The sequence below is a fragment of the Sebastes fasciatus genome, chromosome 17 (assembly GCF_043250625.1).
Source record: "Sebastes fasciatus isolate fSebFas1 chromosome 17, fSebFas1.pri, whole genome shotgun sequence".
In the NCBI taxonomy this organism is placed as follows: Eukaryota; Metazoa; Chordata; class Actinopteri; order Perciformes; family Sebastidae; genus Sebastes; species Sebastes fasciatus.
In genome coordinates, this window is record NC_133811.1 from 28,967,334 (window position 1) to 28,990,446 (window position 23,113).

Here is a 23,113-nt window from a genome sequence, read left to right on the forward strand (position 1 = left end):
TGTTTGACCCGTCCATCGCCCCCCCTTCCCCCCCCGACCGTCATGGCATGCAGGCTTTGTCGCTCTTTAAATAATGACTAAATACCAACTATAAAGGAGTTAAATGAATCGATATACACTTGCTGCAAACGTTTCTATAAATCCAGGATCTCGACAGAACAACAGAGAGGTTGAATCTGTGCACAGATTTCAGATGACACATTTCTCAACTCTGAACACCCACAACATTTCACAGCAGAGGGGAGAGAAGAGAAAAACCTAAAAGTTAAAAAACTACACACCCCAGACCTCCGAGGAATCACACACAACCATCAAGCACAAACAAGTGAATCACCCAGTGAAATGTCTCCCGCTACAAACCGGCAATCGCCGCGGCGCCGATGTGTGCTGGTGGGAAACACACACAGAGGCGTTGCGGTGGTGAAGTTACGGTTTAATACTACAGCTCGGCAAAGAGGCGAGCAGCAATCTGCCCGGCCACACTGGCTGCCCACACACACACACCTCCTCCACAGGTGGATTTTCAGGGTGAGTCATTTCTCTCCCACGTAGTCGATACCTCCACCAGCGGTTGTGGAGATCCCATCAGTCCCTGCACCGCTCCTCGCACTCCCACCGCTGGTTCAGATCCCTGCTCGCTTCCTGCCTCTACGCCGCCGCCGCTCACATTTAAGACTACAGCAGCATTTGGAGGTAACAGATGGCGGTTTTATCAACAACAGTATGATCAGAGAGTGACACAACATTAGGGCATCGCACTGATCGTGCAGTCTTTGTTTGTTCCATAATTAATAATGAGACAAACATTTAGATCTGCTGCAAATATTTTTGATTCATCGCATAATTAAGACTAATAATCATAATAGGAATAATAATTGCAGCATCCAGAGAGGTATCTCAGTGGATGATAAAGCTTTCCAGAGAAGGAGACAACAGCATTATCTCCTCTTAATGCCCGTTCATTCTTTAAATGATACAGTAGGTTTTTAATCAGGTTTCTGAGGCCCGAGGGTCGTGAGACTCACTCAGCATGAAAACGACTGAGGAAGCTTCAGTGTGAGGAAGAAGGAGGAGAAATGATCAGTTGCACAGCTGCTACTGCAACCCCAGCAATGTGTGGCGTGAGTCGTTAGTATCGTCAGTCCTGTAAGTCACGTGAGTCGTTAGTATCGTCAGTCCTGTAAGTCACGTGAGTCGTTAGTATCGTCAGTCCTGTAAGTCACGTGAGTCGTTAGTATCGTCAGTCCTGTGAGTCCTATGAGTCACGTGACTCGCTAGTATCGTCAGTCTCGTAAGTCACGTGAGTCGTTAGTATCGCCAGTCCTGAGAGTCACGTGAGTCATTAGTGTCGTCAGTCCCGTAAATCATGTGAGTCGTTAGTCAGGTGAGTCGTTAGTCACTTGAGTCGCTAGTAATGTCAGTCCCGTAAGTCATGTGAGTCGCTAGTAACGTCAGTCCTGAGAGTCACGTGAGTCGTTAATGTCGTCAGTAGCGTGGGTCAGGTGAGTCGTTAGTCAGGTGAGTCGTTAGTCACGTGAGTCGCTAGTATCGTCAGTCCCCTGGGTCACGTGAGCCGCTAGTATCGTCAGTCCCGTGAGTCCCGTGAGTCGCTAATAACGTCAGTCCCGTCAGTCACGTGAGTCGCTAGTAACGTCAGTCCTGAGTCACGTGAGTCGTTAGTGTCGTCAGTAGTGTGGGTCAGGTGAGTCGTTAGTCACTTGAGTCGTTAGTAACGTCAATCCCGTAAGTCACGTGAGTCGCTAGTATCGTCAGTCCTGAGTCATGTGAGTCATTTCTCAGTGAAGTTAACGTCAACTACGACTGTTTCCTAACTCTAACAAAGTGGTTGTGTTGCCTAAACCTAACTTCCTGTGAAAACGGAAATTTATTTTGAAAAGGACACTATGCATGTAACGAGCGTATATTGACACGTCGTCCCTGTTCTGTCCAAAAGTAACACAAGAGGGGAACCCCGTGCATCGTCTCCGATGCCGAGGGGCACTGACCAAGCTGCGGTATTGACTCACAAGGGGGTACAAACACCGGTCAGGTGATTTTAGACCCACCCTTTCACCCAGACGTGGCGTTTGTTGCTCTTTATACTTCCTGGTTCACTGGATTACATACGCATTGATTTGATAGATATCGCTACGAACGGTGTTTGAGAACAGCCTGAACAGACTTAACTAACTCTTTAAATGATACAGTAGGTTTTTAATCAGGTTCCAGAGGCCAGAGGGTCGTGAAACTCACTCAGCATGAAAACGACTGAGAAAGCTTCACTGTGAGGAAGAAGAAGGAGAATGATCAGGTGCAGAGCTGCTTCTGCAACCCCAGCAATGTACCATTTGGTGGATGTTTTTTATTCGAGGTGCTTCATTGCACCTTTTCGATGCAAATATTTTTAGCAGGGATGACCCGTGTGCAAACTGCACCCATCACCCCGGCAGTGTTAGCACGACGCTCCACCCCTTGAGCTCCACAGAGCCCATTCAATGAAGCAGAAGGGCTGTGAAAACAAAACCTTTCCCGAGCACCCAGTGGGGCTGGCAGCGGCCTGCTGGCAGCGGCCTGCAGGCTGGCTGCGGCCCAGGAAAACGCTGAAAAATCTGACTGGATAGCAGCCAAACACTGGTAGATTTTGGCTTTTGCTCGTCTGGTTTTAGACTGGTGACTATGGTTTGGTGTTGCAGTGGAAGGATCTTACTGGGAAGCAGAAATGGTAAAAGTTGTTGACAGGTTCAGAGATGCACAGGGACAAAATTATATTTGCAATGCAACATTTACACTTCACACTAACTTTACAGTCCAACAAGTCATCGGTGGTGTAAATCAGGCAGACCAGTGTTTCAGGCATCAGAGTTCTTTTTTAATTAAGTAAATAGTTCCTGATGGCTTCAATTTAATTTTAATACACCACTTGTTTTTATTCAACCCGTTCTCACTTCCAACTCATCAAATACCGCCGTTTGGTCAGCGCCCCTCGGCATCGGAAACCGACGCACCGACGGAGGCACCTTTTAGCAACAGTACGTGATGAACCAGGCTTTCAACTAACTCCAATGTAAACCACGGCGTTATTCAGCGGTCGGATCAAGTGACGTAGGATTAATAGCATCAGAATCCGTTCAGGGTGGGAGGGAGGGGTGGTGGATGGGTCAAACCAACACAAGACTTTCAACCAGGAGACCGGCGTTCATGTCCCGCATGAAACTTCAGTCTTTAGTCACGTGACTCGTGGTTCCCAACCCGGGTTCGGGGCCCCCTTAGGGGGGCGCCAAAGATCACCAGGATTTGTCTGCTCTGAGGTTGTCAAATTAGATTAACTTTAACTCACTTACTGCATAATTTATACAAAAGTCTGTATATACAACTATTTAAAAAGATACATTTAAAAATCTAACGAAATATTCTGCTTCAATCCATGTTTGTTGGCGTTTAGCCTTTCAAAAACAACATTTTCACTTTGGTCAAAAACCTTCAGCCAAGGTCCCCTTACAAGATAAAGAATATACCAGTCGATTGAATCAACTAATTGTTTAGTCGACTAAGAATCTCTTTGGTCGAGGACATCTCTAAAAAACAGGGTTTTCCGATGCATTTAATTCGGGGTAGAAGACGGTAAAAAATAAGCATGTTTCAGCCGGTAGAAATCTCGCTGTTGATAAAGTAGAGAAAGAGAAGAGGCATTGTAGAGAGAAGGAACGGAGTGAGAGTGATGGACGAGGACTGGAGAGTCTCACCTGGAAGGCCGAGAGGTTTTTTTCCGGGTGAGTTAAGAGAAGGCCGAGGCAGAAAGTGGCTCCAGGAAAAAGTCAGAGGGACACTTTGAGAGATGTGACATTTCATCTCCAAAATTGAGGTCTAAACGGAGGTCTCTGCAGAGTGTGCTTTTATAGAGTGAAAAGGTGTAGATGGAGTGAGGAAGAGCGAGCAGGAGGAAGAGGGGGAAATCAAATTTGAGAGTGACGTATCAAATGATCCGACAGCATAAAGAGGAAGATTTTAGATACTTGAGGAGAATAGAAGAGGACTAACGGTAGAGACTGTGTTTACAGTCCGAGCCGGGAGGGACGCCGGGAAGAGCTGCTTTTTGAATCTGGTAGAAATGTGTGTGTGATAAACAGCGTGGATCCGTCCTCAGCTGGAACCAACATGCTCGGTTCAGCAGGTTCACTCAGTAACAGTTTAAACATGGCAGCGTCCGCAGCCTCTGGTGCCCCCGCGGCGCTCTACTAAACCCACTTTGTAGTCCGAGCTGCCACGGAGGCTCCGAACGCCACATTGTGTAATTCGGGACACATTTTGGTGGAACTTCTAAACACCGCTTGTTCCTGGAGAGGTAACCCACATCTGGAGCATGTTTCACAACCAGCTGAGTTATTCAAATTTATTCAGGCTTTTCTCAAACACCGTTCGCAGCTATACCTACAAAACTGAATGCACTGCAATTCATTTACTATATCCACAAAATCAATGCGTATTTATTCCACGTAATCATGAACAAGGAAGTGTAAAGAGCGAGAAACGCAGCGTAGGAGGAGGTCGGGAGGAGGCCCTCACTTTCATTGCGCTACGGGGTTTTGCTTGCACCCTCTGACTCGCACGTGCGTTAGACTCCTTGGTCCGTGTTTCAAGCGGGTCGGGTGGGTTGCCAACAACGCCACAGACACCTGGAGCCTTTTACGTGGGCACGACGCGGTTGGGGCGCACTGAGGACAGTCCGCACCGGTCGAAAGTTGCCCCGGGAGCAGGGAGCCCCGTAACGGTACGGCGAGGTCCGGGCGGGGAGCGCTGTAAAGCTGTGGCCGCGAGCCACCTTCGTCCCGAGCCTTTCCAAGCCAACCAAGAGACGGTCACGGCGCACCGCCTCGTATGCGGGACTCCCCAGCCTGCTGTGTGTCGTTCACACCCTCCGGCTGTTAACGAGGGTCTTTTGGCACAGAGAAGTACTCATATCGGTACTCGGTATTGGCGAGTACCCAAATGTAAGTACTTGTACTCGGTCTGAAAAAAAGTGGTATCGGTGCATCCCTATTAGATAAACATTATCGTCATTTCTCCACAGTTCTCCAACCTTTTCTATGTATATATATATATATAACTACATACTTATAAACAAAACAAACTTAAAACTAACTAGCGAACACACTAATTGAAAATGAAAAACTATTTTAATCCAGAGGACTAAATAACTCTTAAGGCCTCGAATGTTTCCAAAAATGTGTTTTTCATCCTCTTCTTCCTGCTTCAGAGACCGACTGAAGGACGCTGAGGGGACAGAGAGGCTGGGTTTGATTTAACAAAGAGGACAACTTGTTGAGTCTAAGCCAGCGAAGACGAAACGATCTTCTCTGTTTCTTCCCACTGAAACGGTTCGTTCTTTTTAACCAAACATTGTAATGCTGATTTATACATTTTCACGGCTGGCTTTTGTTTCTTAAATCATTGTCTGGTAAATCTGGTTCTGCGTTTGTCCTCCGAGGCGTCTGATCAGAAACCTCCTCTGACTGACTCATCGCTGCAGACCGAGGCGCTGAACAAATCTCTGGGATTTCACCGGCTCGCTTTACACTCTTCACTCTTCAGACTTTCTGATGGTTTATTCTCATACATCTGCTTGTTCTGGGTGATATGATATACTGTATATTTACAAATATGAAAAAAGATGATGTTTTTCATGAGTCTATAGTATATTTGGTAACACTTCATTTTACAGGAGGTACTGCCAAATTACCCCAATATCTACCTCAAAATTGATCAAAAATGACTTTACTATAAACATTGTTTGTCCACTCCGATGTTGATAAGAATATTAAACACTTGACAAATCTCCCTTTAAGATGCATTTTGAACAGATAAAAAAAATGTTTGTTTAATTTGCGATTAATCACAATTAAATATTTGAATCGATTGACAGCCCTCCTTCAATTGAAATATCTATTTATTAACGTACAACACATACAATTAATATGTTCTCGTCAAAGCTACCAGAACAGTCATTTTACCTCGTCACCTCGTGTGTTTCATTTCATTCAAACCTCGACAGAAACAAAATAAAACTCATCAAAACCGTCTTTGTTTGTCTTTCCACTGTTGGAACAATCACCAACTCTGGTTTGGTCATCATAAACACTTAAAGAGGAACAACAGACATTTTTAAAACATTGATATCCAATAATATCCAATAATAATCGCCACTGAGAGGCAGTTACCGTTTATCGTGATGACGAGGCCACTTTGTGGTTTCCCGTGGCGCCCTCACAATATGCGCGTTCATGTAATATAGCCTCCTGAATAATATCAACGTTTTAAAAATGGCCCCGGTCTTAACTTCTGAGCTGAACGACTATCATTCATTCTGAAAGCAGGTATTGACGTTATTGTTTGCTGACGCCGGAGGAACTGAAACTTGTGGATCACATGCACGGCATCACTTATTATAATCATGTAACTAGAAGAAGCAGCAGTAGATGTGACACTGCCGTTACACTGCAGGGTGAAAATTAAATCAGGTTGTTCACACGGACAAAATGGCAGCAACAAAACAGCGAAACTGAGAAGAGCTCCCACGGCAGCAGCAACAACAACAACAACACGTCCTCACCTGCAACAGCTCGGCAACGCCACTTACTAGTTCACTTCTTCTTTGTCTCAAATCCTAAACTCCACCATCCTGCAGAGCCGCCATTTAAACCAACACGACTCAAGACCTGGTGGCCGACGCCGTCACCTCTCAGCCCACCACGCAAGAGCATTTACGCAGTTCTTTCTGGTGGTTAAAGACGGGTGTATTATCCAGACGTATCGCCGGTCTGATGTATCCTGTGACGCTAACGCTAACAAACTATACCGGCTAACGTATCGCCTTCACTTTGAGATCAAACACCAGCCGAGACACAACCTTGATATGTAACGCTGCTTTTTACTAAATGAAAACCTCTAAACTTAATACGACAGAGCAGAGCAGTCAAACACGATGTGCTCATGTACATAAAAAATAAATAAAAGACCAGATACCGACAGAGTGAAAACAACAAGTCCAACAATATGAAGATTAAAGCTGCGACTCACGTCACTTCCTCAGAGGGGCGGGGCTTCACTCGAGGCGGAGGAGGTTTCTCCTCTTTCTGATGCTCCACCTCCTCCTCCAATCACAGTATACGTCCTCCTCGTTCTGCCTCTCTCCTGGATGATCCTCAGGCCAGCGGCACTCTGGGTAATCTGAAAGCAGAGAGGGAACGTCAACGACGGAGAGAGGAGACCAATTGGGATCCAGCGTACGTGTGCGTAGGTGTGATGGTGTGTGTGTGTGTGTAAAAGAAGGAGCCCAATATGGGCCTTAAAAACCTGCACTACAACTCCAACTCCAAAATTTACCAAAAAAAGAAAGAGGCTGTGGTTACCGTGGCAACATGTGCCAAAACTGAGAGAAGGGAGGAAGCGACAGACAGAGAGAGAGAGAGAGAGAGAGACAGAAAAACAAAGAGAGAAAGACAGCAGGAGAGTGAGACAACGAGACAGACAGCGGTGCATCGTGGGAGAGAAACTTTCAATTTAATGCAAATGTCTTGTTTTTAAAAAACACTTAAGTGTAACCAGAACCACACCGGGACCAGGACCAGGTTTAACCCCTGGAGACCTGCAGGACCAGGATCAGGACCAGCTTTAAGAGCAGATACCAAACCACAGAGACAGTCTGGGCAGCTTTTAAATCTACTGGTTGAAATCTGAATTACTGTTCATATAATGTTTACAAAGTGCTCTTTGTGTTTGAGCTCGACTTTAATTAACTCAACTTTAACCTGAAGGCATTGTCTCACATTAGAGCACGCACGCACATTGATGTAAAATAAAAACCATAATAGTTAAAGCATTCATTGTTTTTGCAGCAGAAAGCCAAGGCTTCTGTCTTTAGCGTCATCATGTTGTACGCTCGTGATGACATCACTACGTTACGTTACATGCGGAAGATAACAAAACGCCTCATAAAAACTAACATATGTCAAAAACATAAAAATGTGCATAGTTCAAATATCTTCTGGAGTGTTAAGAAATATTTTGTTCATGTTTCTACATTTGGAAATCTTCTGGATCGATATGTTTTGTATTTTTTTATTATTTAAGACACAATTTAAAATACTGTAAAGAGAGTCAACTATTCAATTTCAGCAAAGAGTTCATCAAATAATCTACGAACCATTTCATTTGTTCCATCAATAAAAATTTGATTGAAATCAGTTTTTCCAAAAACTCTTAAAGACATCGTGACATGCCGATGCAGTGTAATTAATAACGTTAATGATTAGGGTTTGGTATCGTACATACTGGCTCACTGGAGACGCTTCCTGAGATACTTAAAGGAACAAGTACTGTAATGCCTTGCTATGACGTCCCTGAGGGGTAATTTATCTTAGAGACAGTAATCATATGAATAATAAATACAACAACAATGAATCATCACCGTTGAGATCCATCTAAAAAGGAAGCAATGACACAAAGTAAAACCAGGGGAAACCCGCGTCACCAGGAAACAGGACTAATTACACTTCATCACAAAGGTTGAGGTATAGAAACCTGTTGGTGATGCTGACGGGTGACTTTCATTTTCAGGTTTTTCTGCATTTTAAATGTGTTTGTGTGATATTTTTAAACACTTCCTTTTGTTACGCACAACTGTATTTCTGCTCTATCATGTTTGTATTTTATTTCCTGATGCTTAAAGCCTCTTTATGAATAACTTCTTTTAGGCTTCAGTCCTTCCTCCGCTCACAATCAAAACAAGTTAAAAGAATCACCTTCAATTTCAAAATAACGCGGTTGGATTTAAAAGCTTGTTTATTAGTAGTAGCATTTATTTTATTTTTTTTACGATTTTGAAACAGATGTTTTAATGCCAGAATTTATATATTTTCTTAATTTAAGTCTATGTCGAGGTAGAAGGAAGTTACCGCTTTTATTGTTGTAGTCTGAGTAACGTGACATCATATCCGTATCCGTCAACCAAAACAAACCACAGCGAGCCAAAACAAGAGAGTAGAAGCCGTTGGAGGGTCAGCGTGGATACGACCTGCACCCTCACATGTTAAATCCAGCATGGTAAACACTACACATCCAGTGAAGGATGGAAACACTTTGGGTTTCACACGTTGCAGGAAAAGTAGAGCTAGACATCACGGCTAAAGCTGCATGCTAACTCTGTCACGGACAGGAAACGTTATCTTATTACGGTAACGTTGCGATCGAGCCGGCCGTCGCTCTCATCTCTGTGGTCAAATGGGCCGACGCTCCAACTGTAGAGCACCCAGATACTGACATTTATGTTAAATGCATTGAAACGGCCCCGATGGAGCTGACCATGGATGGATAAAGAGAACGGAGCTGACGGGAGAGCTAGAGACCACCTTGGAGAAGTTAGAGGAAGTAGACACGTGGGACTACGTCCGGTTTTCAAAATAAGATGTTAACAAAGGGAACTGTATATACAAAATACATATATGGAAATAAGATTGATTGGATTATATTCATTAGAAGTATAAAACATTAGATGTCCCTTATAAATTAAAAAGAAAATGCCACTAATTTGTGACAATAAATATGATATATTTGACTTCTCTGACTACATACATAATGAAAATCCAACATTTTACCGTATTAATTTAGATATTTTCCAAAGTAAAAGTCCCTAGAAGTGTATGATTGAACTTTCCCCATGGTCTAGTGTTAAAAAAAGTTAACAAAAATCACAATAAATCATAATATCGACTCGCAATACTTAAAAATCGCAGTACATATCAAATCAGGAGATAGACGTATCGTCCCAGCTCTAATATTTAGTCCCAAAACACACCGTTCCTGCTCCATCTAAACGTTACGGAGCTCCTTTAAGAGGGAATCACCGACAGTGTTTTCCCCAGGATGTGATGCGGTGTGTGTAGGTGTGTGTGTGTGTGTGTGTGTGTGTGAGTGGATGAGATCATCAGAGGACAGCAGCCCAGCAGGGAGACAGACACACAGAGACACAGTGAGAGTGAACAACAGGTCTTTTCCAGAGAGTCTGGATCCCCCTCAGGACTGACCTCATCCTCCATCCATCACCAGCCCGACACTAACCAGCTCTGCTCTGTGTGTGTGTGTGTGTGTGTGTGTGTGTGTGTGTGTGTGTGTGTGTGTGTGTGTGTGTGTGTGTGTGTGTGTGTGTGTGTGTGTGTGTGTGTGTGGGTGTGTGGTAGTAGTAGTAATACTCTCACACTGCCCCAGAGGCCCCGAGGTGATCATCACTACACTCAACTACTACAGATAGAAACCAACAGTGAGTATTTGTATTCTACTGTACATCTACTGAGAGAGTCTGACGCTGCGTTCACACACACTGATAATAAGTAGGAAATCTGTAGCTCTGTGTGTGTTAGGCTGCTTTATTCTATTTATATTAGGGCTGTCAATCGATTAAAATATTTAATCACGATTAATCATAAATTTTTTTTGTTCAAAATGTACCTTAAAGGGAGATTTGTCAAGTATTTAATCCTCTTATCAACATGGGAGTGGACAAATATGCTTGCTATATACAAATGTATGTATATATTTATTATTGGAAATCAATTAACAACACAAAACAATGACAGATATTGTCCAGAAACCCTCACAGGTACTGCATTTAGAATAAAACAATATGCTCCAATCATAACATGTCAAACTGCAGCCCAACAGGCAACAACAGCTGTCAGTGTGTCAGTGTGCTGACTTGACTATGACTTGCCCCAAACTGCATGTGATTATCATAAAGTGGGCATGTCTGTAAAGGGGAGACTCGTGGGTACCCATAGAACCCATTTACATTCACACATCTGGAGGTCAGAGGTCAAGGGACCCCTTTGAAAATGGATAGTTAGCGTAAGTTTGGAGCGTTATTTAACCTCCTTCATGACAACTTAGTGTGACATGGTTGGTATTAATGGATTCTTTAGGTATCTTCACTCTAGCTTTAAATCTGAGCCCACTACAACCTCCGAAAAATCTATTTTCTTGTTTCATATGATACCAACATTTTTCAGATTTTTTCTGACATTTTTTGGACTTTAATTTCTTTTCTTAGCTTTTTCGACAATTTTCAGATTTTTTTCCGAGCATTTTTTAGACTTTTTTCGGACATTTTAAAAAACATTTTGGACCTTTTTTGGGCACTTTTTCCAAACATTTTCAGACTTTTATTTTTTTACTCTTTTTTCAGACTTGTTTTCAGACATTTTTCAGAAAAAATTTCAGATATCAAGGACCCCTCTTTAAAATGGCCATGACAGATTTTCCTCAAAAGTTAGTGCAACTTTGGAGCGTTATTTAACCTCCTTCATGACAAGCTAGTATGACATGGTTGGTACTGATGGATTCTTTAGGTATCTTCACTCTAGCTTTAAATCTGAGCCCGCTACAACCTCCGAAAAATCAATTGCGTTAAAGCGTTAAAGAAATTAGTGGCGTTAAATCATATTTGCGTCAACGTGTTATCAGTAATTTTACATGCAAAAATTTTAGAAAATGCTTTTTTCAGCCTCTCTAATGTGGAGATTTCCTGCCTTTATCTGTTTTATATCAGATTAAACTGAATATCTTTGGATTTTTACTGATGAAACAAGACATTTAGAGACATCACCCGGGACTTTAACAAACTGATGTGGACATTTTTCAGTATTTTCTCTCAGTCATTTTTTAACCAAATGATTAAATCTAGAAAATAATCAGCAGATTAATCGATAATGAAAATAATATATAAGACAACTGTAATGCTCCAGTTTCCTGCCGGAGATCAATAAAGTATTTCTGGTTCTAATTCTGAACTTAAGGAGCATCTTCACAAATAAAATAAAATAAAATAAAACTAAACTAAACTAAACTAAATTAAATTAAATTAAATTAAATTAAATTAAATTAAATTAAATTAAATTAAATTAAATCTATTTTTATATAGCGTCAAATAATAACAGAAGTTACCTCGAGACGCTTTTCATAAAGCAGGTCTAGACCGTACTCTATAATATATCTATATCTATATCCACACTGATTTGGAGCCTAAATAAGCGTAAACAATCCAAACACAAAGCTGATGTATGTTATGTTTTCCAGCGTGATGTCCTAAAGAGAGCAGATCTCCCGTCCCATCTGTCCCCGGCGTGTCCTCTCCTGTCTATACGTGCCGCTCCGTCTCCTCCAGGTCTTGCAGTCGTTTGCATCATACAGAGGTCCAGCTGCTCTCTGTCACTACATGCCGTATTAATATTTAAGTGCCAAAGTCACCGAGACAAATCCCCGTACGTCCTGCAACTTCCTGACTGTGACGCAGGGAAGCCTCAGATTAATGTGACGGCGGCGGAGGACGCGTCCTCCATCCATTTTCCTGTCCATACCTCGGTGCCAGGGACTCGTTTAAAATATATTTAGGCTGCGGCGCTCATCTGGATATTTTGCATATCTTAATTAGTGCTTACAAAGCGTCCAAATGAGCCGGTCTGCCCTCATTAATTAGCTCTGTGGGTTTTTCTTCTTTTGTTCTGCTTTTTCTGTCCCAACCTGAATTTAATCAATCAGGTGGATTAAAGACGGGACTGTTGTTTACAGTGATAGTCAGCTGACACCAAGCTGCAGGGCTGGATTATCCACACACAACTAAACTATATTCTCTGATTTGTTTGAGTCTTTTCGGGACACTTTTGAATCTGAATTTACTTTTTTTTTCAATACAGTCCTACTTGAAAATATTTTTATATTATCAATAAATCAAATGTTTGTGTGTGATGTGAAGAGTCATTTACTGTCATAAAATCACATTTCACTCTCACCAACTCTGCAGCTCTCTGACGCTTTTTAGTCTCTTTTAGCTCCTCGTTCTGGTTTTGCATTTCATTGCAACGTTTTTTTTCTGGGGAGAATCTAACCTACGTTACTCCTCGTAGAACATAAACCCTTCAATATAAAACGACTCATTGAAATCAGTTGAGAAATGTAGACGATCAAGTGTTTATTAACCAGAAGAACGGCAGCTTCCCCGTTCATTTGGATGTGTTTACAGCCCAGACCTGACCTCCCCAATATGGCGGTGACGTTGACGTACGATCCAAAGACCAATGCGGCATTTACGTATATGTATATGTATATGTATATGTATGTGTATATATATATACACATACATATATATATATATAGTTGTTCCCTGAAAACAAACAATTTTTCAATCGCAGGAGGCGTAATATTTGTTAACGGCGAGATGTGTGTCAAAATAGTTTTAAAATTAAATATTGCTGCAGAGATGTCCTGGTCTATGGAGGACGGAACCTGCCAAATATAAAAAATAAATAAATGACTCGATAAATAAATGTGTCATTAAATGTAGAAAAATATTATAAAAAAAATAAATGCAAAAATTAAATAAAAATAAATAAATTCTAAAATAAATTAATTAATTTAAAAATTAATGAAAAATAAATACATAAATAAATAAATGGCATAATTAAACAGAAGAGTAAATAAATAAGGGAATTGATATAAAGATAAATAAATAAAAAAGCAAATTAAAACAGAAATATCAATTTTTGTCACATTTTATCAATTAATTAATTAATGGCTACCTATATTGTTTGTATTATTTTTGGTATATTTAATGATATATCTATTTATTTATTCATTTATTTTTAAGAAAACATCTTTGGTACAGATTGCTGCAAAAATCACACCATAATCATTTTAATATGTTTTTCAATAAAAATGAGAATAATGATATCGCAGATCATATCACAATTGCAATATCAGTTGAAATAATCGCAATTAGGTATTTCTTCAAAATCGTTCAGGTCCATTTATTATCTGTTCTGGAGCTTTCCACTGAATCACACAACCTTCCTCAGCAGGTGGAGTTTACATGGACTGTAGACGCTGAAATTTCCATTTTTTTAAAAGCACTTTAAGGACTCCTTATATCAATGACAACTGGGTAAACATCCGTCTGCTGAGGAGCAGCTACTAAATGGATCTTGTGGTGAAATTGTTTCCAAGGTCCAAACGTCTTTCAATTCCAGCCCATTATTTCAACGTAAAGGACGCACAGGAGGACAAAAGAAATACTGACTGCAGAAGAGGAGAGCCATTAGCCGCCATCAGCTAATGTTCATCACAGACCGCCGCGCCAACAACCGACCAGACGGGAGCCGCTGTGTGCTTTTCAGAAACTGGTTTATCTTTAAAATGTGATGATAAGTGCACATTTAGATTTGTATTATGAAAACCGCTTGAAATGACCAACAGCTGGAGAGCATTAACACTTCATTTCCATCATTAAAGCATGTTTATCACAAAATATTACCTTTTAATTTACAGACAAACCGAGAGAGGCGAGAATGTATTCTTATAAGGAAGTGAGAAGATGAGCTTGTTTTTGTCTTAATGACACACATTAGTGGAGCTGTGGGGATTTCCACACAACGACATCGACACGCGACCTGCAGAGACACAACGAGGCCGCAATTTATGAGTGAAATGTGAGTCGCTGAGACGCTGATGAAGGCTTCATCCAGGCTGCACTGATTTGGACTCTACTCTCCCCCCTGCCTTGCTCAAAAGCACCGGGATGGATGGATGAATGCTTCAGCTCTTCCTGTTTGAGACGGAGCCAAGAGTCGCAGCTTCATCGCCGCGGTGTGAATATGAATTCCTCAGCGTGTGACGACAGGAATGTTTTTATAATGACCTACTGATGATGGACGGCTGCTTGTTTTACTTATTAAAAATACTCAAAGACGACCTGAGTTTCAGCTTCATATCTGTCATATAGAGAAGCTTGTCGGCACATTTCAGTCCGAAGAATGTGTCGACTAAAAATGCCTCCGAATATGTAAAATTAGAAGAGTATTTTTAAGATATACTTTTAACCAGATCCTCCCACTGAAGTTAAGAGTTGGTATGAGCCATTGGCTTTAAAATGATTTTGTAAGATAATTAATCAATTAATTAAAAATCCAACAAACACAGGACTTTCAAGCTGGAGACGGAGACGGAGACGGTGTTTTGTTTTGCAAGTTACATTAGTGACGTTTGCCACGTGTTTTCCATACTGATGTTACGTTGTTTTCCGTACGTGTTTTCCTTAGTTTACGTACTTATTTTAAGCCCAACCTTGAGGTTTTCCCTTAACCTAACTAAATGTTTTTTTTGCCTGAACCTAAGTGAGTGTTTTTTAGGGCTATGCCATTTTTCTTTTTCTCTTTTCTTCACTAAAACTCGACTATTTAATACACTTCAGACTCGTCCGCACGAGTAGCGCACCTGCACGAGTGTGAGACTGTTTACGCAGAAGTGTTTTAAATAAAAATACATTTATATAAAGTTGGTCATTTTGTGGGTGAATTATCCCTTTAATCTGACACATGCTACTTAATCAAATACTGAAGTTCTTTAATCAAACCAAATTAGGGTTTATAAGCATCATTTTTTTTATTTAACTGCAGAAAGCAACTCCTGAAATTGACATGATCCACTACATAGAAGACGTAAACACAAAAACAGTCTTGCCTCCTCTCAAATGAAGCTTTAAGCACGAGTACAATGGAAGTCTTTTTTGTAATCACATTAAGATTAAAACAGAAATTCACCAGCGATATAATGTCGCCTCCCCCCAGATAACAGTATCATACGTCTCATATTTAAGTCTAGAATAAAAGCATAAATGTTTCTAAACTAAAACATGATGACATTTCTGAATAAATTCTCCAAAATCTGAAGCAAACAAAGCTCTTAAACTACATGAATCACGTCAGTCTTTAAAGACTGAAACTCACAGTTACATTAACTGTCCATTATTTGCTTGATTTGGTCTCTAATAAACATTATAAATAGTGTCTATATAACAATTACACAAAGCTCAAATCGCTTGATTTCTGCAGCCAATAGTCCAAACTCCAAAGATATTCAGTTTACTACGATTTAAGACAAAGAAAAGCAGCAAATCCTCACATTTTACAACCAGCATTTTCGATATTTTTTCTGCAGATGAATTTTCTGTTGATCCACTAATCAATAAATAGTTTACTTGTTTTGTTTTAATAAACAAAAAACCTTGAAACTCATCCAGACGTCAACCCGACGTATACGTGCTAGAAGAATGTGGAAAACATCAGCAAACCTTTAACAATAACACAAAGATCAATAAATGTACAAGCTCTTTTTTAAAATGAATGCAACGTCCTTCACATCTCGCTGATCTGCACTTTCTGACTTCAGATCATAACAACGACCGCCGCCGCTGAATAACAAAGACGCCACAGATTTCATTACTGATCTTGGAGGACGGCGGTAAAATTCCTTCCCGGTTATTGACGCAGGATACCGGAGACGTCGTGTTGGTGAGGACTCAATATGTCAGGATGACCGGTGCTCGACCGAGCTAATAACAGGCCGGGACAAAGAGACGGCGAGCTGAATAAAGAAAAAAAAAAAAGTCTCCCCCCCACCTGCTGAGAAAGTAATAAAAAACAGACACAACAGCTGTGACTGAAACATCAGCCCCACACACACCAAAATAAAGAAAAACATCTAATAACATCTCATTGATTGTATTACGGCTGTGTAAGTGTGCACAAGCTCGCTCTCCTACTCCTAAAAACACACAAGTTGTTGAGCCGTCCTGTCAGCATCCTGTCTGTCTCTGCTCTTTATGCATCGCTATATCATTTTATTATAAAATGTCCAAAATAACAGCCTCAATTTGAGCTTTAAAGACTTTCATTTTAAACGCCCATAAACTGTGTTGAGCTTTAAAATGTCAATTAAGTAATATTGATTTATTACACTGTGGGCTACAACTTAAGCCCTGTTTTCTTTAGCCTATATTTGTTGACATTTTGGCAAAGTAGCAGCATTAAAAGTATGCCGAATTAGCCGTCAGCAGCTCCTGATTGCAGTGAACCCATTAATGTACAGACAACCATCACTGGATTACTTTGATACTGGAGAACATTTAAAAACGTGATGATTCTCGGGCAAGTCCTGCAGCTATAAGGAGCATTTGTTTTCTATTATTTTAAAGCAGATTTATGGATGGCCATCGTAGGTAACAACATCCTCGTAAAGTGTAAGTCACACTGAATCTAAAAAGACGTGTATCATGCCTGTGTGTTCCCTCGTGACTCAAAGACGGAGCTCTATTTCTGATGCAAATTGCAGCAATCAGGCGCTAAGAGTTTTAAAGTACCATAATCATCAACACGGCTTCAGCTCCAACTGCTGACCATGTTGACACACGAGACCAAATCAGCTGCAAACAGTCTGAGAAAACCCTCTGCTGGGACAAAACCAGGATTATACACGTCTTGTATAACACTGAATATAAACATTTTCCTTGCAATATTAAAGTGTTGTTTTGCTGATGTTGTTTGCGTCCACAGCAGGTGAGTTCAACTTTATAAGGAGATAATATATCAGTGTTGTGTTCGCTGCTCCCTAGTGGCCAGTAAAAAACAGTTAATGCAGCTTTAATTAAAGTCACACGATCACTACACGGCCGTTCGTTGCACTTTCTTCACTCGTGCACAGCTGCAAAACTACACAACAATAGCGTAACCATGACGACAAAAGCATTTTGCCGTGTTCGCTAAAAAATGACTCAAATGATAGATCATCAAAATCATGTGGAGAAACTGTTATTTTCTGTCAACCGACCAATAAACCAATTAATTCCACCTTAAGTCGGAAACGTGAGGATAATAATAATCATAATAATAATAATAATAATAATAATAATAATAATAATAATAATCTTTATTTCTACGGCACCTTTCATACATAAAATGCAGCTCAAAGTGCCTTACAAGAAAAATAAAATATATGTAATATTATAATAAATACAAATAAGACCAATAAAACAGTAAAATACATTAAAACAACAATGTTAAAAACGGCAAAAAAATTATTAAAAGCAAGATCATTAAAATAAGTCTCAGGGATGTGTATTAAATGGGCTAAAATGCAAAAAAAATTGGTTGCAACACGAAAAACTGAAAGTTGTTAAACTATAAACGGGCAAAATTAGATGAATAACAGATAGAAATGTATTATTTAAAGAGTACTAGACTCTGTTTCAGACAGCACGCAGGATGTCGACTGTACCGCTAATCTGACTTAATCTAAAAACACACATTATAATATTTATTTTGGGCCTTTAATTTAGATAATCTAAGATGTCTTTAGACCCTTTTAATACCCAGGACAAACTGAACCTCGGGTCTCAGTTTATCAGGGGAAACCCTGTCAGCCGTCAACGTGTCTCGGCGTCAACGTCACCGCCGCGAATTCCCGCATATTCGCTCGTTTCTTTTATTGATTAAAGCGGTCGTGGCGAGGTTCAAAATCCGGCTCGGGCGGCTTTCGCTAATGAGCGAACAAACAGCCTCTAATAGGGCTGTGAATGCGTAAACAGACTAATGCGGCTGGTTGAAGTCCGCCTGGTGCAATGTGGTGCTGTTACCAACCAATTACAGGACCAGCATGGCAGAGCTGGAGGAGGAGGAGGAGGAGGAGAGACTCATCACTATCACTGCACATGCTCAGTGTGGCTCTAGAGAAGGGGGTGTGGTGCTGTTAGTACATGCAGAGAGGAGGAGGAGGAGGAGGGTGAAGCAGGGAGTGGGTGGGTGTTTGACTCCATTCCTCTTCCTCCGTCCTCGGGGGGGATCACACGTTGTTTGTACTGTATTTTTTGCACCACATGACTTGCAGATTTTTTTTCTTTCTTTTTAAACATTTTTCTCCTCCTCCTCCTCCTCCTCCTCCTCCTCCTCCTCCTCGTCCTCCTCCTCCTCCTCCTCCTCTCGCTGTGTGAGCGGCGCTCTCTGCCAGGCAGGAAAGGCAAAACAGCTGTGGCGGTGCCGAGCAGTTCCCCATTAACCGAGGAATTATGCAAGCAGGAAATTCAAATAAGATGCAGATGAGTGGAGGAGCCAGGCTCCAACCAAATACCTCTTCCCCCCCTACACCAGAGAGCGAAGAAGAAAACCCGACAGACTGCAGAAACCAACCCGACCCCGCAGTCTGCTTCCAAGTCCGGCAACTCCTCGCCCGTTTCAACAGTTAGTTTCCCCAAAACGACACGAGCGAAATCAAATCTACTGCAAGAGATGCCCGCCTCCTCTGACAAAATGCCTCCTGGCACTGAACGAAGGCAAAGAGTGTGGCTGTTTAAATACAGAATGTGTAATGTTTTCACACCATTTATTCATCAACACATTCATCTTGAGAAATTAATAAGCTAAAACACATGAAGCCGTCAGCAGCCAGACTGCCAGCCTCCTTCAGACTGTTGCAGGATGATCCACCAGGAAATCGGACGGGTGATTGTGAAGGCAATGAGACGAAGACGGGAGTGAAGGTGGAATATTTTCATCAATAGTCAAATAAAATGGAAATTCACTAGAAAGGGAAACGAGCCGGTTTACGATTAAAACAATGTGTCATATACTTTAATGCTTTAATGTGCACCATCACCGTGTTGCTCAACCAGGACGTGTGTGTGCAAGTTTTAAAACTGAACAACTGAGATTGTTTTTTACTTTTTCTATCTTTGATTAAGAAACTTTAACTATGGATGCACCGATACCGATACCAGTATCGGGTATCGGGTCCGATACTGTGCTCATGTACTCGTACTCGCAACACGGCTCCAATACAACGACACCGATTCCACTTTACGGCAGCAAGACGTTAACCTCTCGTCACCATCTTTCGGGTCCTATCGCACGCGCCGCTCACGCTCCACCTCCCCGACGCCGCGGGGCGCACCGGACCTCACTTTCATTGTGCCACGGGGTTTTGCTTGCACCCTCTGACTCGCGCGTGCGTTAGACTCCTTGGTCCGTGTTTCAAGACGGGTCGGGTGGGTTGCAGACATCACCGCAGACCCCTGGCACCTTTTACATGGGCCGAGCCCCGTCCTGGGGCACGACGGGGTTGGGGGCGCACCAAAGACAGTCCGCCCTGGTCGACAGTCGCACTGGGAGCAGGGAGCCCCGAACCCTCCCCGGCGGGTAGAGAGGGCGCACCGAGCACTGAGCCGTTCCAAGCCGACCTAGAGCCAGTCGCGGCGCACCGCCTCGACGCGGGACTCCCCAGCCTGCCGTGTGTCGCTCACACCCTCCAGCTGGCTGTTAACGAGGGTCTTTTGGCACAGTGAAGTACTCGTATCGGTACTCGGTATCGGCAAGTCCCCAAATGTAAGTACTTGTACTCGGTCTGAAAAAAAGTGATATCAGTGCATCCATAACTTTAACCTTTAACACGTTCTTCTTCAGGGTTAAAATGTGGACAAGGCCACAAAATCTAGACCCCCACAAGAGGTCAAAGGATCAATGTGAGGGATCCCGAGGTGATTCATAGTTTAGGGAAGTAGTAAAATAATAATTTTCTTTATTTCTTTTTCTTTTTTAGGACATTTTCTGGACTTTTTGGGACATTTTTCCGACATAGGGGGTTACCATGAATGAAGTGCGGCTGCAGAGCACAATCTGGACACAAACCTCCATTTCTTGGTGTCTAATGTGAAAGCCATTTCTGCAGTAACATCATAATTACACATCATTACTCAACTAACCTTATTAGATGAAATGATACGATACGCCGTGTACCAAAACATCAGGAGCAGCTGTTCTTGGTGTGACACAGAGTGAAACAGGTGAACAGATGTTTTCTTATTGACTCTCCTCAGACCTGCAGGAGATGATTTTAGGATCCAATGGATTCAGATTTAGGTTTTCTAGTTCCATATGATCCCAGTATCTTCACTCTAGCTCTAACACTGAGCCCGCAAGGTTCACAAGTTGCGTTAATGTGTTAATGCGTTAAAGACATTACTTATAGGCACAGTGGAGCTAAACGCTCACATCCTGATGTTTAGCAGGTCCACCACCTTCATTTGGCTGACTGCAAACTGTTTAAATAGCACAACTCCCTTTTATTCACAACACTTCCATTCTTCCATGTGATCCTCCTCACCCAGACGGTTCTCATTACAAAGGTTATAGACCATCTGATTCCTCTCCAAGCATTTATATCCTCCACAATACGTGAGGGATTATGTTGCTGAGAAACAAATAACCTCTGTCTGTAATTTCTGTTTTCATGCAATAGATAAATTGGCATTTAAACAAGAGTTTAAGTTTAAGACAGCCCAGCCCTAAACTAATCCTTCAGCAAGTCTGCCAACGCAAACGTGAAGGAACTAACGCCTGGTGCACACTAGAGGATGTTCAAAATATGAACTGATTTATGACCACAGACATAACGACAGATTTAACTATTTTTTTAATATTTTAATCTTTAAAGCCTCAGTCATATTCAGTGGCGGCTCACAGAAAATCACGTGATCCAACGTGAGTTTTTTAACTCCCTCTGACTCGCGCGTGTGTTAGACTCCTTAGTCCGTGTTTCAAGACGGGTCGGGTGGGTTGCCGACAACGCCACAGACCCCTGGAGCCTTTGAAATGGGCCGCAGCACGACGCGTTTGGGGCGCACTGAGGACAGTCCACCCCGGTCGACAGTCGCACCGGAAGCAGGGAGCCCCGTTACGGTGCGGCGAGGTCCGGGCGGGGAGTGCTGTAAAGCTGCGGCCGCGAGCCACCTTCGCCCCGAGGCTTTCCAAGCCGACCTAGAGCCGGTTGCGGCGCACCGCCTCGTATGCGGGACTCCCCAGCCTGCCGTGTGTCGCTCACACCCTCCAGCTGGCTGTTAACGAGGGTCTTTTGGCACAGAGAAGTACTCGTATCGGTACTCGGTATCGGCGAGTACCTAAATGTAAGTACTAGTACTGGTATCGGTGCATCCCTAAGAGCCAGAGTCTGCGCGGTAGTGATCGAGAAGCTGCGATGGAGCCGCAGTATCGATGTCCCGCCTGAACCAATTCCGAACCGAGAGCGGCCACAGCTTGCTAGCGTGAGCCACCTAGCTGCTACATTAGCACAACAACTAACCATGATATCTCTATAACTACATTCATGATCAAACTGACACATGTTTTATTACACAGACTGGTGACGGTTATGGGAAGTTAAAGTTACATCTCCTCCCCTCGTACAATTCCCGAGCCTCCAGTAACATCCCATCACTGTTCCTTTCACACTACAGGATGTCGGGGAGACTCCGATCGGTAAGGTTGGTAATATTAGGATTATGTGTGTAAACCCGTCTCACTACAGGGTCATTCAGGCAGATAATCTGTTTAGAATCGGGGACACCTTCGCGATAGTCGGTAGGAGCGAATTGGACCCAAAATCGGCCCAATCATCCTCTACTGTGGGGCCAATGTAAGTGACAACAACATTCCTGCTGTCAGGACACTTCCCCTCTAACCTTTCCCCTCCTCTCATCACCATCGTTCGTCACGTTGCTGACTTTGGTTACCCGGCCTCCTCTCCTGTAAGAGTCTCTCTGCATTATGACATTAAAAAAGCAGCCAGCGTCCCAGATGACACAGCCGACTGACCTGACTTATCTTTATCATTCTCCCCTGTAGGATGAAGTCTAATAATAGCTGTGTAGAAAGTTGGCCTATAGCTGCACACATTCTGGCCTGGTTTTGATGCAGCGCTGCACAGAACGGTGCAGCGTACTGTACTGTAAAGCACCACAAGAACCACACTTCCTGCCTTCAATGTTGTTGTTGTATTTTACGACGCAGCGACACTCATGTTTGTGTGACGGCTTTAATACACAGAAGCTAACAAGAGCTAAACCAGAACAACGTCCTGAGCTGCAGAGTAATTATCCCACAGTGTTGTTGGTGAAACCAGGAAGGACTCAAGACAGTGCTGTCGGTAAGGATCAGGCTGATGACACACACACACACAAACGCATACTTTAACAGCATGAGAGCGCTCCGATAGGCCGGAGAGCAGCAGGGAGTGAAGATGGAAACGCAGCCAATTGGGACGGCGAATCTGTGGTCAGCCTACAGCGGCGAGCCAATGAAAACGCGGTTCTGGCTCCCAGGAGGCGGGGCGTTGGAGTTCTGCCTTCCTTGTTTTGTGTTTTTGGCTCGGACTGGGAGCCACATTCCTGCCGTTCCCCCTGCTCCATTCCCGG

At 42.5% G+C, this 23,113-nt stretch overlaps 1 protein-coding gene across 8 annotated transcripts in view; it reads right to left on the reverse strand.

Moving 5' to 3' along the window:
- The window catches only part of LOC141753847 (zinc fingers and homeoboxes protein 2-like), a 130,254-nt gene that overhangs the window by 83,049 nt on the left and 24,092 nt on the right, over positions 1–23,113 (reverse strand). For all 8 annotated transcript variants that reach the window (XR_012590520.1, XR_012590517.1, XR_012590515.1 and 5 more), the window contains exon 2: positions 7,075–7,224. The gene's annotated coding sequence lies outside the window, so the exon portion shown is untranslated. The remainder of the gene's footprint in view (positions 1–7,074; positions 7,225–23,113) is intronic.